At 46.3% G+C, this 11393-nt stretch overlaps 1 pseudogene; it reads left to right on the top strand.

The window, feature by feature from the left end:
• Positions 1-8695: 8695 nt before the first annotated feature.
• Positions 8696-10437, top strand: LOC132662245 (elongation factor 1-alpha 1 pseudogene; annotated as a pseudogene).
• Positions 10438-11393: the final 956 nt, after the last annotated feature.

The following is an 11393-nucleotide window of genomic DNA, read 5'->3' as shown; positions in this document are numbered from 1 at the left end:
CCAGCAACATTTGCCTACCAGGATTTCACAATTACTGTAAACTCATGACTGCTCTCGGCTTCTCACTCTCCCCTACTAGAACGGGGGCGTCCACTGTGGTCATCTCGTTCCGTACCACTTTGGTATGTTGCACATGGGAGAAGACAGATAAGTTGTCTATTCGGTCAAAGGTCTACAGACCGAGAGGCATCACATCTGGAGTTGCCATAGATATAGCAATGCGATCTTTCTAGCCTGATGCCATCATGGAACGAGATTTGGGGGTTGTGGGGCTGGGGGTGAGTATATGTGGAAGGGATGTGAATAACAGTGATGGATGCCAGACTGTGGTAGATTGAGAGATTGGTGCGGATTCTTCATTGCCCTATAATAGAATTATGTATACACATTGTTGCCACATTCTCACGTCAGGCAAAGGGTACCTCCCCACCCCTGGACTTTAGGCTTGGCCCTGTGACTTGCTTTGGCGAATGAGAAGCTAGCTGCCTTGAAGCAAGCAGATGCCTAAAATGTACTGTGTATCTACTCTTGCCCTCTTGCTCTCTTTCACTGCAGGAGTCGGCCATGAGAAGAGCTTCCCCCTGGTCGCAGGTGCCCCTCAGCCTGGGCTCCAACACGAACACAGTGCCTCATACCTGAGCCTGAAACCAAAGCCGGTTTTTGAAGCCAAAAGCAGAGCCACACCCCAGCTTTCCTGCAGATGCGTGCCTGAGAAGTAAATGCTTATTGTTGCCTGCCACCCAGAATTAGGGCCCGTTTGTGTTACACAGCTTTATTGAGCCATAGCAGACTCAGGCATGTATCTTTCCATGCCATTATGTGTTCTTTAAGAACACTAGGGTAAATATATCAATTCCACTGAGTAGTTTCACTTAAGTAAAACTGGATTAAGTAATCCCTGGATTCTGAGACGTTTAGGTTTATCCTCAGAGTTTTATTTTGCAGTGGGAAGGAGGAAGAAGGGTTTCTAGTCTTCGCTTCTCTTAACAATCCTGTAGTAACATATTGGTATGTAAATGTTGTCCATACTTTCATTTTTTTCTTCTAGGGTTCAACTGGATAATAGTAGCTGCCTCCTAAGGTTGTTGTGGGAATTAAAAGACATAAGATGCACGGAGTGCCAGGCATATTATCTGTCAGACAATTGACACTCAGCAAATGATTGTTTTTACTGTTTTTGGTTGTAGTCTTAGAAGCTGAAGAAAAACTCAAAGCTCTTGACATCAAATGTAAAGTGGTTCTCCAAAAGACTCACACCAGTTTAGGTGGCTAGTGACAGCGTGTGAGTTTCGGGGCACCATCAAAGAACTGCAACCTTTTAAACCTTTCACGATTTTAACAGGTAAAAAATAGTATCTTACAGGGGCGCCTGGGTGGCTCAGTTGGACGTCCAGCTTCGGCTCAGGTCGTGATCTCGCGGTTCATGCGTTTGAGCCCACGTCAGGCTCTGTGCTGACCGCGTGGAGCCTGGAGCCTGCTTCGGATTCTGTATCTCCCTCTCTCTCTGCCCTTCCCTGCTCGTTCTCGGTCTCTCTGCCTCTGTCTCTCAAAAATAAACATTAAAAAAAAAGAAGAAGAAAAAAGCAGTATCTCACGGATATTCTAATTTTTACACCTTTTATTGAAGAGGAGGTGGAAATTTTTAAATTTTTATTTGTTTTTGAGCGAGCGAGCAAGAGAGAGGGAGACAGCAAGTGCATGCGGGTGGGCAAGTGGGGGAGAGGCAGAGAGAGCGAGAATCCCAAGCGGGCTCCACACCGGCAGTGCAGAGCCCGACCTGGGGCTGGAACTCACGAACTGTGAGATCATGACCTGAGCCGAAATCAAGAGTTGGTCGCTCAGCTGACTGAGCCGCCCAGGCGCCCTGAGGAGGTGGAGATTTTTTAAGTGAATTGCCTGATGTGTAGATGCTCTTCTGTGAATTATCAGCTGACATATCCGTTTCCATCCGTCGTTATTGAAGGTTGCTTGCCTGAGATTCTCTATGGTCACAACTCATGGCCCTCACCCTCGTACTCGGTCCTCCTGGTGCATATCGTACAGCATATCACCTATGGTCTGTTGTCCATATGCTGTGCCGAGTCCAAATCCCTCACCTCTAAGTCTCCACTCCGTTTTATCCCAATTTTACCCCACCTCCTCCTAATTCCATTCCCCCTCATGTGGCCAATCCCCCCATGTCTGGGGAGGATCTATTCCTGAGCGAAACAGCCAACTTGATTAAAGATTTTCACCCCTACAGTGTGTTTTCAACAGATCGTATTCTCTCTTATTTATATGTTCCTATTCTATTTATTCTACTTCTGTCATTGCAACATGATTTTGCAAAGTTCTTTTTATATTTTGCCATCGAAAGGTCACAAACATACAAGGCTAGTAAACAATTACCTCTGTTTTCCGAACTCCCCTGCCTCTGCCCACACTGTCCAACACAACCCTGAATCTTCTCAAAACGCATTAGTGGAGACAAAGGTTATTGCTTGTAGCTACTTACACTCAATAGTTCCCCCAACACCAACCCCACTCAACCAAAATGTCACAGGCATTTGCTCCTTATTCCTGAGCTTTTTTAGTCCAGACAGCAGGGTAGGTCTGTGTTAACTTATCCGGCTGTCGTAGGAGGCTCTTGAAAAGCCATTTACAAAGGATTCAAGAAAAAGAAGTCCTTGCTATGTAAGACAGAATTCTTAATGTATTGAAAGAGATTATCATGTGTCACTTGGAAATTCAACCTCATTTTTTCGAAGCATAGCTCTTCCCTAAGTGTTCGTGGTTGTGGGGCTTTTTCCCCATAGGGAAATATCTGTAGCACATTTTTAATGCCCGACCAGCTTCCTCCACTGCTCTACCCTACCTGGCCTGCTGCCTTTCCTCCTCGCCTGACATCCCCACGGTGGTGCCCGGGGAATTCAAGCCAATTTGAATATGTAATCATGTGGAATAATAAGCTGAACTGTACTCTCTGGGGAGTTCTCTGGCTGCTCCCCAGTTCTCTGCAACTAGTTTCCTAAGTGCCTTTGAAAGATGCTGAGAACACCATGTCGCTGTTAACCTTCTCACACTTTAGTCATTTTCTGCTCACACTGGCTAGAAGCCCAGCTCCAGAGAATGTACAGGAAGTGGGCAAAGGAAGTTTCTCTCCTTCTGAGATGCACTGGGGCACACTTTCCACAGCCCGAGGGAGAGATTTGGGCAGGCTCTGAATCAACGTATTTTTAAAGCATTCGTTATTCCGACAATGAAGTTCCATGGAACCAGCATTTATTCCTTTCATGTAAGTCACACTGAGTGCTCCCGAAACATATCATAATACCAGGAAGTAAATAACTATTGCTTTGTTTTATGAATATGAGAAATTTCTGGTGAAGATGCCTAAATATTGTGATTAATTTCCAATTAGATAAGCTGACGTGTAGGTATTTACAACATCAAAGTATTTCTCTGATTGAATCCGTTTCTAAAATGTAACCTAAAAGGCAGGACATTCGTCTTAAATAGCAATTTAAAAACAGATGCCTTGGTATTCCAGAATCCGATTTCAATACTAAGGTGATCAGTTTGGAGGGAAGAACCTCCGCGTGGATTTGCTAGTCGGACTAAAGCACCTGCTATACCCCTTGAATATATGATAACAATGAACAATACCAGTAAATATCTGAATGGTACTCTGTATTCTTTCCTCTGCATAGTCGCATCTATGCAGTCACATTTAACCTTCAAAGCACATGTCCAGGAGACGGATATTATTAGCCTTAATTGTGGATGTTGTTGGAGCTGAGACTTTCTTTTATTGCTTGTAACGGTCTAAGAATAAGTCATCTTTCTTGAACTTGGACATATCCACTCAGGTCAGAACTCGTGCAGATCGAGCTTGAGCTATTTTTAAGTGGGACTCCAAAAGGCAGCTGCAAAGCAAGTGTCACAAGCACATGCCTTTTTGACTCAGCAGTTGAGTTCTACCTCACGCTTTTCTCCTTCTCCAAACTCGTGGAGCAGTGGCACAGAAGGCGTTGGGGACACGCTGTGCTGGGTGATGCGAGCCCCCAGAGGTGTATGGTAGGTGAAACCTTTCACGGGGCTCGGAACAAACCCCATCAATGAACATTCACTGATAACGGGGTTCTGTCAACATTTCAGAGGCTGCCATGATGCATCATAGTCCTGACCCCAGAGCCAGAGAATGAGGGAGCCAGGGATCGAGACATCCTGTCGAGCCACAGTCGGAGGAGAAACCAGAATGAAAGAATAGTTGGGCCTCGCCTGGCAGAGGGGTTAGACACCTCCATGTCGCGGCCAGAGGTTTCCAGAGAGGAGGCGGAGTTCCACACGGAGAAATCAGATAAACATTTTCAGTTTGGGTCACTGTTATTTCTTTTTTTTTTTTTTTTTTTTTTTTTTGAGACAGGGAGAGACAGAGCATTAACAGGGGAGGGTCAGAGAGAGGGAAACACAGAAACTGAAACAGGCTCCAGGCTCTGAGCTGTCAGCACAGAGCCTGATGCGGGGCTTGAACTCACGGACTGAGAGATCATGACCTGAGCTGAAGTCGGCCACTTAACCGACTGAGCCACCCAGGTGCCCCGGGTCACTATTATTTCTTAAGAACCTTGCCAGGCACTCTCAGATCTCGAGCCCTTGTCCCTCGGCATCTGACCCCTGCTGCTGTCTGCCTCCACCCCTGCCCGTGGCTTCTGTGTCCTTTCTGGCCACACAGACCAAAGGGCCTCGCCTAACATCAGTAGAATTATACAATCTTAGAATTGGGAGGACACTTCCATGCAAATACCTAAGACCCTATCTAGCTTTTTGGTTTTTGTTTTTTAATTTTGCTGCTGCAGGAGTAGAGAATTTAATGTGGGTGCGGTGATAGCCTCACTCTGACACACTTCTCCTGGCATTTCCTCTTTTCCGAGCATATGGATGACCCTGAGCTCATCACCTCAGAGAAGGGATCCAGCTGGTCAGAAAGCAGAAACGGCCCAAGAGCGCTTTTTGTCTCCGCGTCTTGAAGGGGGGAGCTTAGAGTTTTGGACCTGGCCTGTAGACGAAACGTGTGGGAGAAGCCGGGGTCAGAGAGGATGGTGGGTCCAGGAGCCAAGTTTCCCTTCTTTCTAGGCAGTGCCCCCCGGGAGGTCGCAAGACCCCCAGAGAGCAAACGGCTTCTCCCAGACTCGGCCCAGGGGTCCATCACCTCTTAAAGTTTCCCCGCCCTAAAGTGATGAAGCAGAACATCTGCGCGAGGCCCGCATCCTGAAGGGCCACGGCAAGGGCAACTGCAGTCTCAGGGTGACGTGCCTCCAGCAGGTGACTCAGGCTCTGAAGCGCCCCCTCTTGGTGACCGGCCAAAGCACATGTAAATCCCTCTCGGGCCTTTGCCTCAACCCCACGGAAAGAGGGAGAAACCCAAAATTACCTGAGATTGTTATTCTTTTTTTTTTTTTTAAGTTTATTTATTTATATCGAGAGAGAGAGAAAACCCGTGGGGGAGCAGCCGAGAGAGGGGGGAGAGAGTATGTGAGGCAGGCTCCGCGCTGCCAGCACAGAGCCCGATATGGGACTCAAACTCACAAACTGTGAGATCATGACCCCGGCGGAAGTCGGGCGCTCAACTGAGCCACCCAGGCACCCCCTGCGATGGTTCTTCTTAGCCTGACAGTAGGAGGATTGAACATAGAGTTGAGTTACAAGAAATGTTATATTTCTGGGTTAACTGAGTCTGTGAACTTAGACGCCTATGTCTCCTGTTCCTATAAAACACCGATAACCACATATAATAAAAGGTTGAAATGTTACATGTATTATTGACAATATTGTATCAGTGAACCCACTGCTACAAAATCTGAAAGGTGTTTTTTCACGCGTACCACTGCCAGTTGAGCTTTATGTGGTTCATACGTCCAGGTGGAAAAATGTTGGGTCAGTTTCTTGCTCTTTCAAAATCCGTTCTTGAAAAAAAAAAAAAAAAAGAGGGGCACCTGGGTGGCTCAGTCGGTTGAGCATCCGACTTCAGCTCAGGTCATGGTCTCGGGTTTTGTGGGTTCAAGCCCCATGTCGGGCTCTGTGCTGACAGCTTGGAGCCCGGGTCCTGCTTGGATTCTGTGCCTCCCTCTCTCTCTGCCCCTCCCCCACTCACACTCTGTCTCTCAAAAATAAATAAATGTTAAAAAGGAAAGAAAAGAAAAGAAAATGTTAATTAAAGGTTTGCTGTCACTTTAGGGGAAAGAGAGAAGGAGAGGGTGGTAAGGTCTCCATTCCGTAGGAACTAGTCCTACGGTCTCTGTGCCACCCAGCTCTTGGCCAGTCCCTTGGAGACGTGTAAGTGCACGTGCATCCCGGTTACAGGGTTCGCTCTGCAAGATTCGACCTGATGTTCCACCTGTGCTACTTTTGAGTCTCAGTTGTGTCAGCCAAGCTTTTGGCTGCCCACTTCCTATCAGAGTATCACTTCGTCTGAAATGTCATCACCATGTGAATCTGCTTCTTCAATAGCTTCTTTCCTCTCCTCATTATTCTCCCACATCACCATCTCTGCACACTCTCCTCCCTAGACCACTCAGCCCGTCTCCGCCTCTCCCTCCTCCACCCCGAGGTGAACGTGTCATCCTCCTACAGCTGAGGACTCCTGGACCGTCAGTGCTGGTCAGCATCACACCCAGAGCCTGTGTTTCAGCCCCCCACCACCCCCGAGCCCTCCTGAGACACAGGAGCTTCTTTCCCCCCTCGGCCAAGGTGCCACCACCCCCTTCTGGTTCTTCTCCGGCTTCCCTGACCTTTGTCTCTCAGCGCTCTCCATGAGCCCCTTTCCTCTTCCTTTAAATATTAGTGCTACTTTTGTTGTAGCCTCGGCTGTCCTCTCACGCCCCCCCAAGATTCCCAGCCACAGTGAAAACTTCAACAACCACATGAGCTAATGATTCCCAGATCCACACGAAGGGGGTCAACCAAGAGATACAGATTCCACGGACTGAATACGTGTGCAAGAAGTTGAGTTGATATGGCTTTGGGGTTCTTGTCAAACTACACTGAACCACAAGGCCCAGGGACCCAAGAAATATGCACAGAAAGAGGGCAGATAGACCTGTCCTTTCACTCTTGATGTTCCCCAGTGGGACAGTGGAAACAGTACTTAAGGAGATGAAATCCTGCTCAAGGCATCCTGATGATGGCTAGCTATTTAATGAGAGATGGTGGAACCTGGGGCACCTGGGTGGCTCAGCTGGTTGAGTGTATGACTTCAGCTCAAGTCATGATCTCACAGTTCATGGGTTCGAGCCCCGCATCGGGTTCTGTACTGACAGCTCAGAGCCAGGAGCCTGCTTCGGATTCTGTGTCTCCCTCTCTCTCTCTCTCTCTGCCCCTCCTCTGCTCTCGCTCTGTCTCTCTCTCTCTCTCAAAAATAAATAAACATTAAAAAATTTTTTTTAATGTTGGAGGATGATCCAGGCAAAGACTAGGACTTCCCATTTTCATAGGAGAAGTGAGGATTTCATACCTTCTTCCTTTGTGGATTGCCTTTTCCTATAAATCTAAGTGGACCTGCCCCTGGCTTAGTGGAGTGAGGAGCGAAGGAGCTGACTGCTGTGGCCCCCAGTTACTCCAAGGTAAAAAAAAAAAAAAAATTGTTAGCAAGCGTTCCACTACTACTGCATTCTCCAGAATTATTAAAATAAAGTGCCCTGGAATTTAGAATTGATGTTGAGAAAGCATTATCTCTGTATCAGATATAGAAACTGTATAATGAAACAATCTGTAGGCAAACTGTATCACCTCTCTGGATACCATTCCCTAAACAGAGCTTTCTTAGTTAATACGTAGCACATTACAGTCAGTAACCAGAGGAGTATATGGATTTGACTATTGCTATTAAATTCCATATATATAAGTGATAAAATGCAAAGTTGAATGAATGTTACTTCATGTTATTTATTGTTCTGCAAAACAGAGGTCAGTTGGTGTGGCATTGGACTGCCCTATAAAGCAGAACCAGAAATTTCTTTCTTGCAAGATCATGGAGAGGGAAATTAAGCGAAGAAATATGATTTAAATCCGAGAGCGACAGGTCAAATATTTCTCAAGCATCTCTACCTAGACTAAAATATTTAATCCTCTCAAAGCCATCTGAGGCATAGGTATTGTTAGGACTGTTCTTAGATGAAGAAACTAAGGCTTAGGAATTTAAGTAGCTAACTGAATATTATACAGACAGTGACTGGCAGAAGCAAGGTTCAAACACAGGTGTATTTTTTTAAGTAATTTATATTTTATTTATTTATTTAAACTTTGTTTTAATGTTTATTTATTTTTGACAGAGAGAAAGACAGAACATGAGTGGGGGAGGGGCAGAGAGAGAGGGGGACACAGAATCTGAAACAGGCTCCAGGCTCTGAGCTGTCAGCACAGAGCCCGACACAGGGCTCGAACTCATGGACAGCGAGATCATGACCTGAGCCGAAGTCGGATGCTCAACTGACTGAGCCACCCAGGAGCCCCTATTTTATTTTTTTTTTAAGTTTATTTATTTATTTTGAGAGAGAGAGAGTGCACACAGGAAGGGCAGAGAGAGAGGGAGACAGAATCCCAAGCAGTCTCCACACTGTCGGCACAGAGCCCGGTGTGGAGTTCAAAGCCACAAACCATGAGATCATGACCTGAGCCGAAACCAAGAGTCAGACGCTTAACCGACCGAGCAGCTCAGGCGTCCCAACACAGGTACATCTTATGTGGGTATCTGTTTCCAAATTCTGTGCTCCTTCCTAGAGCATCTCATTTACCGTCTGATCCATTTTACAGGTGACAGAACCAATAATTAGTTTCTTCTGTCTCTGGACAGATGAGAAAACTACAGCTCAGAGTAGTTAATGTGTCTTCCCAAATTTACATGATTATTTTATGCCACAGAATTCAAACCCACTTTTTCACAATGGATTTGCCACCAGAACTCAGATATCATGGAAATTACCCCTCAATCTAAGCTAAAATGGGAAAGGAAAAGGTTCTTATTAATATCATTGTCACTGGACATGTGGATTGGGGTGGGTCCATCATCACCTGATCTACAAATGTGGTGGGATCGCGACAGAAGATCCACAGAAAAACTTGAGAAGGAGCCTCCTGAGGTGGGAAAGGGCTCCCTCAAGTATGCCAACATCTGGATAAAAGAAAGCCGGATGTGAACAGGGCACCACCATTGATATATCCCTGTAAAATTCCAGACCAGCAAGTAGTATGTGACCGTCACTGATGCCCTGGGACACAGACTTTAATCAGAAACACGATTACAGGCACATCTCCCACTGACCGCACTTCCTGACTGTTGCTGCTGGCGTTGCCGAACTTGAGGCTGGCGTCTCCAAGAATGGGCCGACCCTTGAGCATGCCCTCTGGCTCACGAGACTCAGTGTGAAACAACTAATTGTTGCTGGTAACAAAGTGGATTCCACTGCACCACCCTGCAGCCAGGAGAGGTAGGAGGAAGTCATTAAGCAAGTCAGCACCTGCATTAAGAAAACTGGCTACCAGCCCAACGCAGAAGCATTTGTGTCGATTTCTGTTTGGAATGGCAACAGCCTGCTGGGGCCCAGCGCAAACACGCTTTGGTTCAGCGATGCAGAGTCACCCTAAAGACGGCAATGCCAGCGAAGCCACCCTCTTCGGAGTTCTAGATTGCATCCTGCCACCAACTTGTCCACCTGGCGAGCCTTTGCATCTGCCCCTCCAGGACGTCTACGAAATTCATGGTATTGGCACCGTCCCTGTAGAGACCCGTGTTCTCGAACCCAGCCTAATGGCCCCCTCTGTTCTAGTCAACATGACAACTAAAGTAAACTCTGTTGAAACGCTCTTTGAACGAAGATCTTCCTGGGGACAAAGCGGGCTTTCACGTCAAGCATATGTCTGTCAGAGACATTGGTTGTGCTGCAGCTGATGACAGTGAAAATGACCCACCGGTGGAAGCAGCTGGCTTCACAGCTCAGGTGATTATCCTGAACCTTCCAGGCCAAATCAGTGCTGGCTACGCACCTAGCCTGATTTTCACAGAAGCTCATGTTGCTCGCAGGTTCATGGAGCTGAAAGAGAAGATTAATTGTCATTCTGGGGAGAAGCTGGAAGATGGCCCCGCGTTCTTGAAAGCTGGTGGTGCTGCTGTCGTTGATATGGTTCCTGGGCAGCCCACGTATGTTGAGAGCTCCTCTGACTGTCCTCTGGGTCGTTTTGCTGTTCGTAATGTGACACAGATGGTGGCTATGGGTGTCAGCAAAGCAGTGGACTGGAAGGCGGCTGGAGCTGGAGAGGTCACCGGGTCTGAGAGCTCAGAAGGCTAAATGGATACTATCCCTGATACCTGCCACCCCAGTCATAATCGGCGGTGGAAGAATGTCTCAGAACTGGTCGCTTAAGTTTAATAATAAAGAAACGATTAATGATAGTGCATCATAAAACCTTGAGAAGGTAAGGGAAATGTTTTGTAGACCATTTGGTGTGTGTGTGTGTGTGTGTGTGTGTGTGTGTGTGGCAGTTTTAACTTACTAGCTTTTAAAAATCCGTACTTTTTAATGGAAACAACTTCACCAAAAATCTGCCGCAGAATTCTGAGACCCATTAAAGCAAAGTTTAATGAGTAAATGATCTTCTTTTGGTCAACGCTATAAATCCCCACAGTACTACTTAAGTAAAAGACCTAGGTAAGAGTTGCCCACAGTCTATTTCTGCTGTTCATCTGCTGAAATTTCAAATTTTGATAATTCTGGATTAACATTTTCTTTTGGGTAGGAATTTGTGGGTTTTTAATACATTGTTTGAAAGGAACAATCATCTAGGTTTTCTTAAACCTCTTTTTTCTTAAGGTTTATTTATTTTTGCAAGAGACTGCATGAGTGGGGTGGGGGACAGAGAGAGGTGGGATTGGAACAGTGGGATTGGAACTCAACAAACCGGGAGATCATGACCTGAGTTAAAGTCAGATGCTCAACAGATTGAGTTAGTCAGGTGCCTCGAATCATCTGTTTTTTAAGGACATGGTGAAAAGGTATGGGTGAGGGTCTGTTGGTGACAAGCCTTCATAGGTTAGGGCAGATAAGCAAAGATTATCATTGTTTATCAATAAGCTTGTTAAAAGAAGGCCCAATCCTGCGACACTAAAGTCCACGTGTTGCATATAAAATTGTAGCTACGTCAATATCGAGTGAATCTGTTGGTATCATCTCAAATGTTAGTTTCCCACTTATTGGGATGTGCGTTCTCACATTAACAAATTTTGAAATAGTCCAAAGAACTCCAAGTGTGAAAGTTAAATAGTATTGAAGACTGTCCTGCTAGAGTTTGTTGTACCCAGATTTGGAGCAGAGTGGGTGGAGGGGGAAGGTACTGGAAGCTGGGGGGAAAAAAAGAGAGAG

This window comes from Panthera onca, chromosome D1 (genome assembly GCF_046562875.1).
Source record: "Panthera onca isolate mPanOnc1 chromosome D1, mPanOnc1 haplotype 2, whole genome shotgun sequence".
In the NCBI taxonomy this organism is placed as follows: Eukaryota; Metazoa; Chordata; class Mammalia; order Carnivora; family Felidae; genus Panthera; species Panthera onca.
This window is presented reverse-complemented; position numbering and strand designations above follow the sequence as displayed.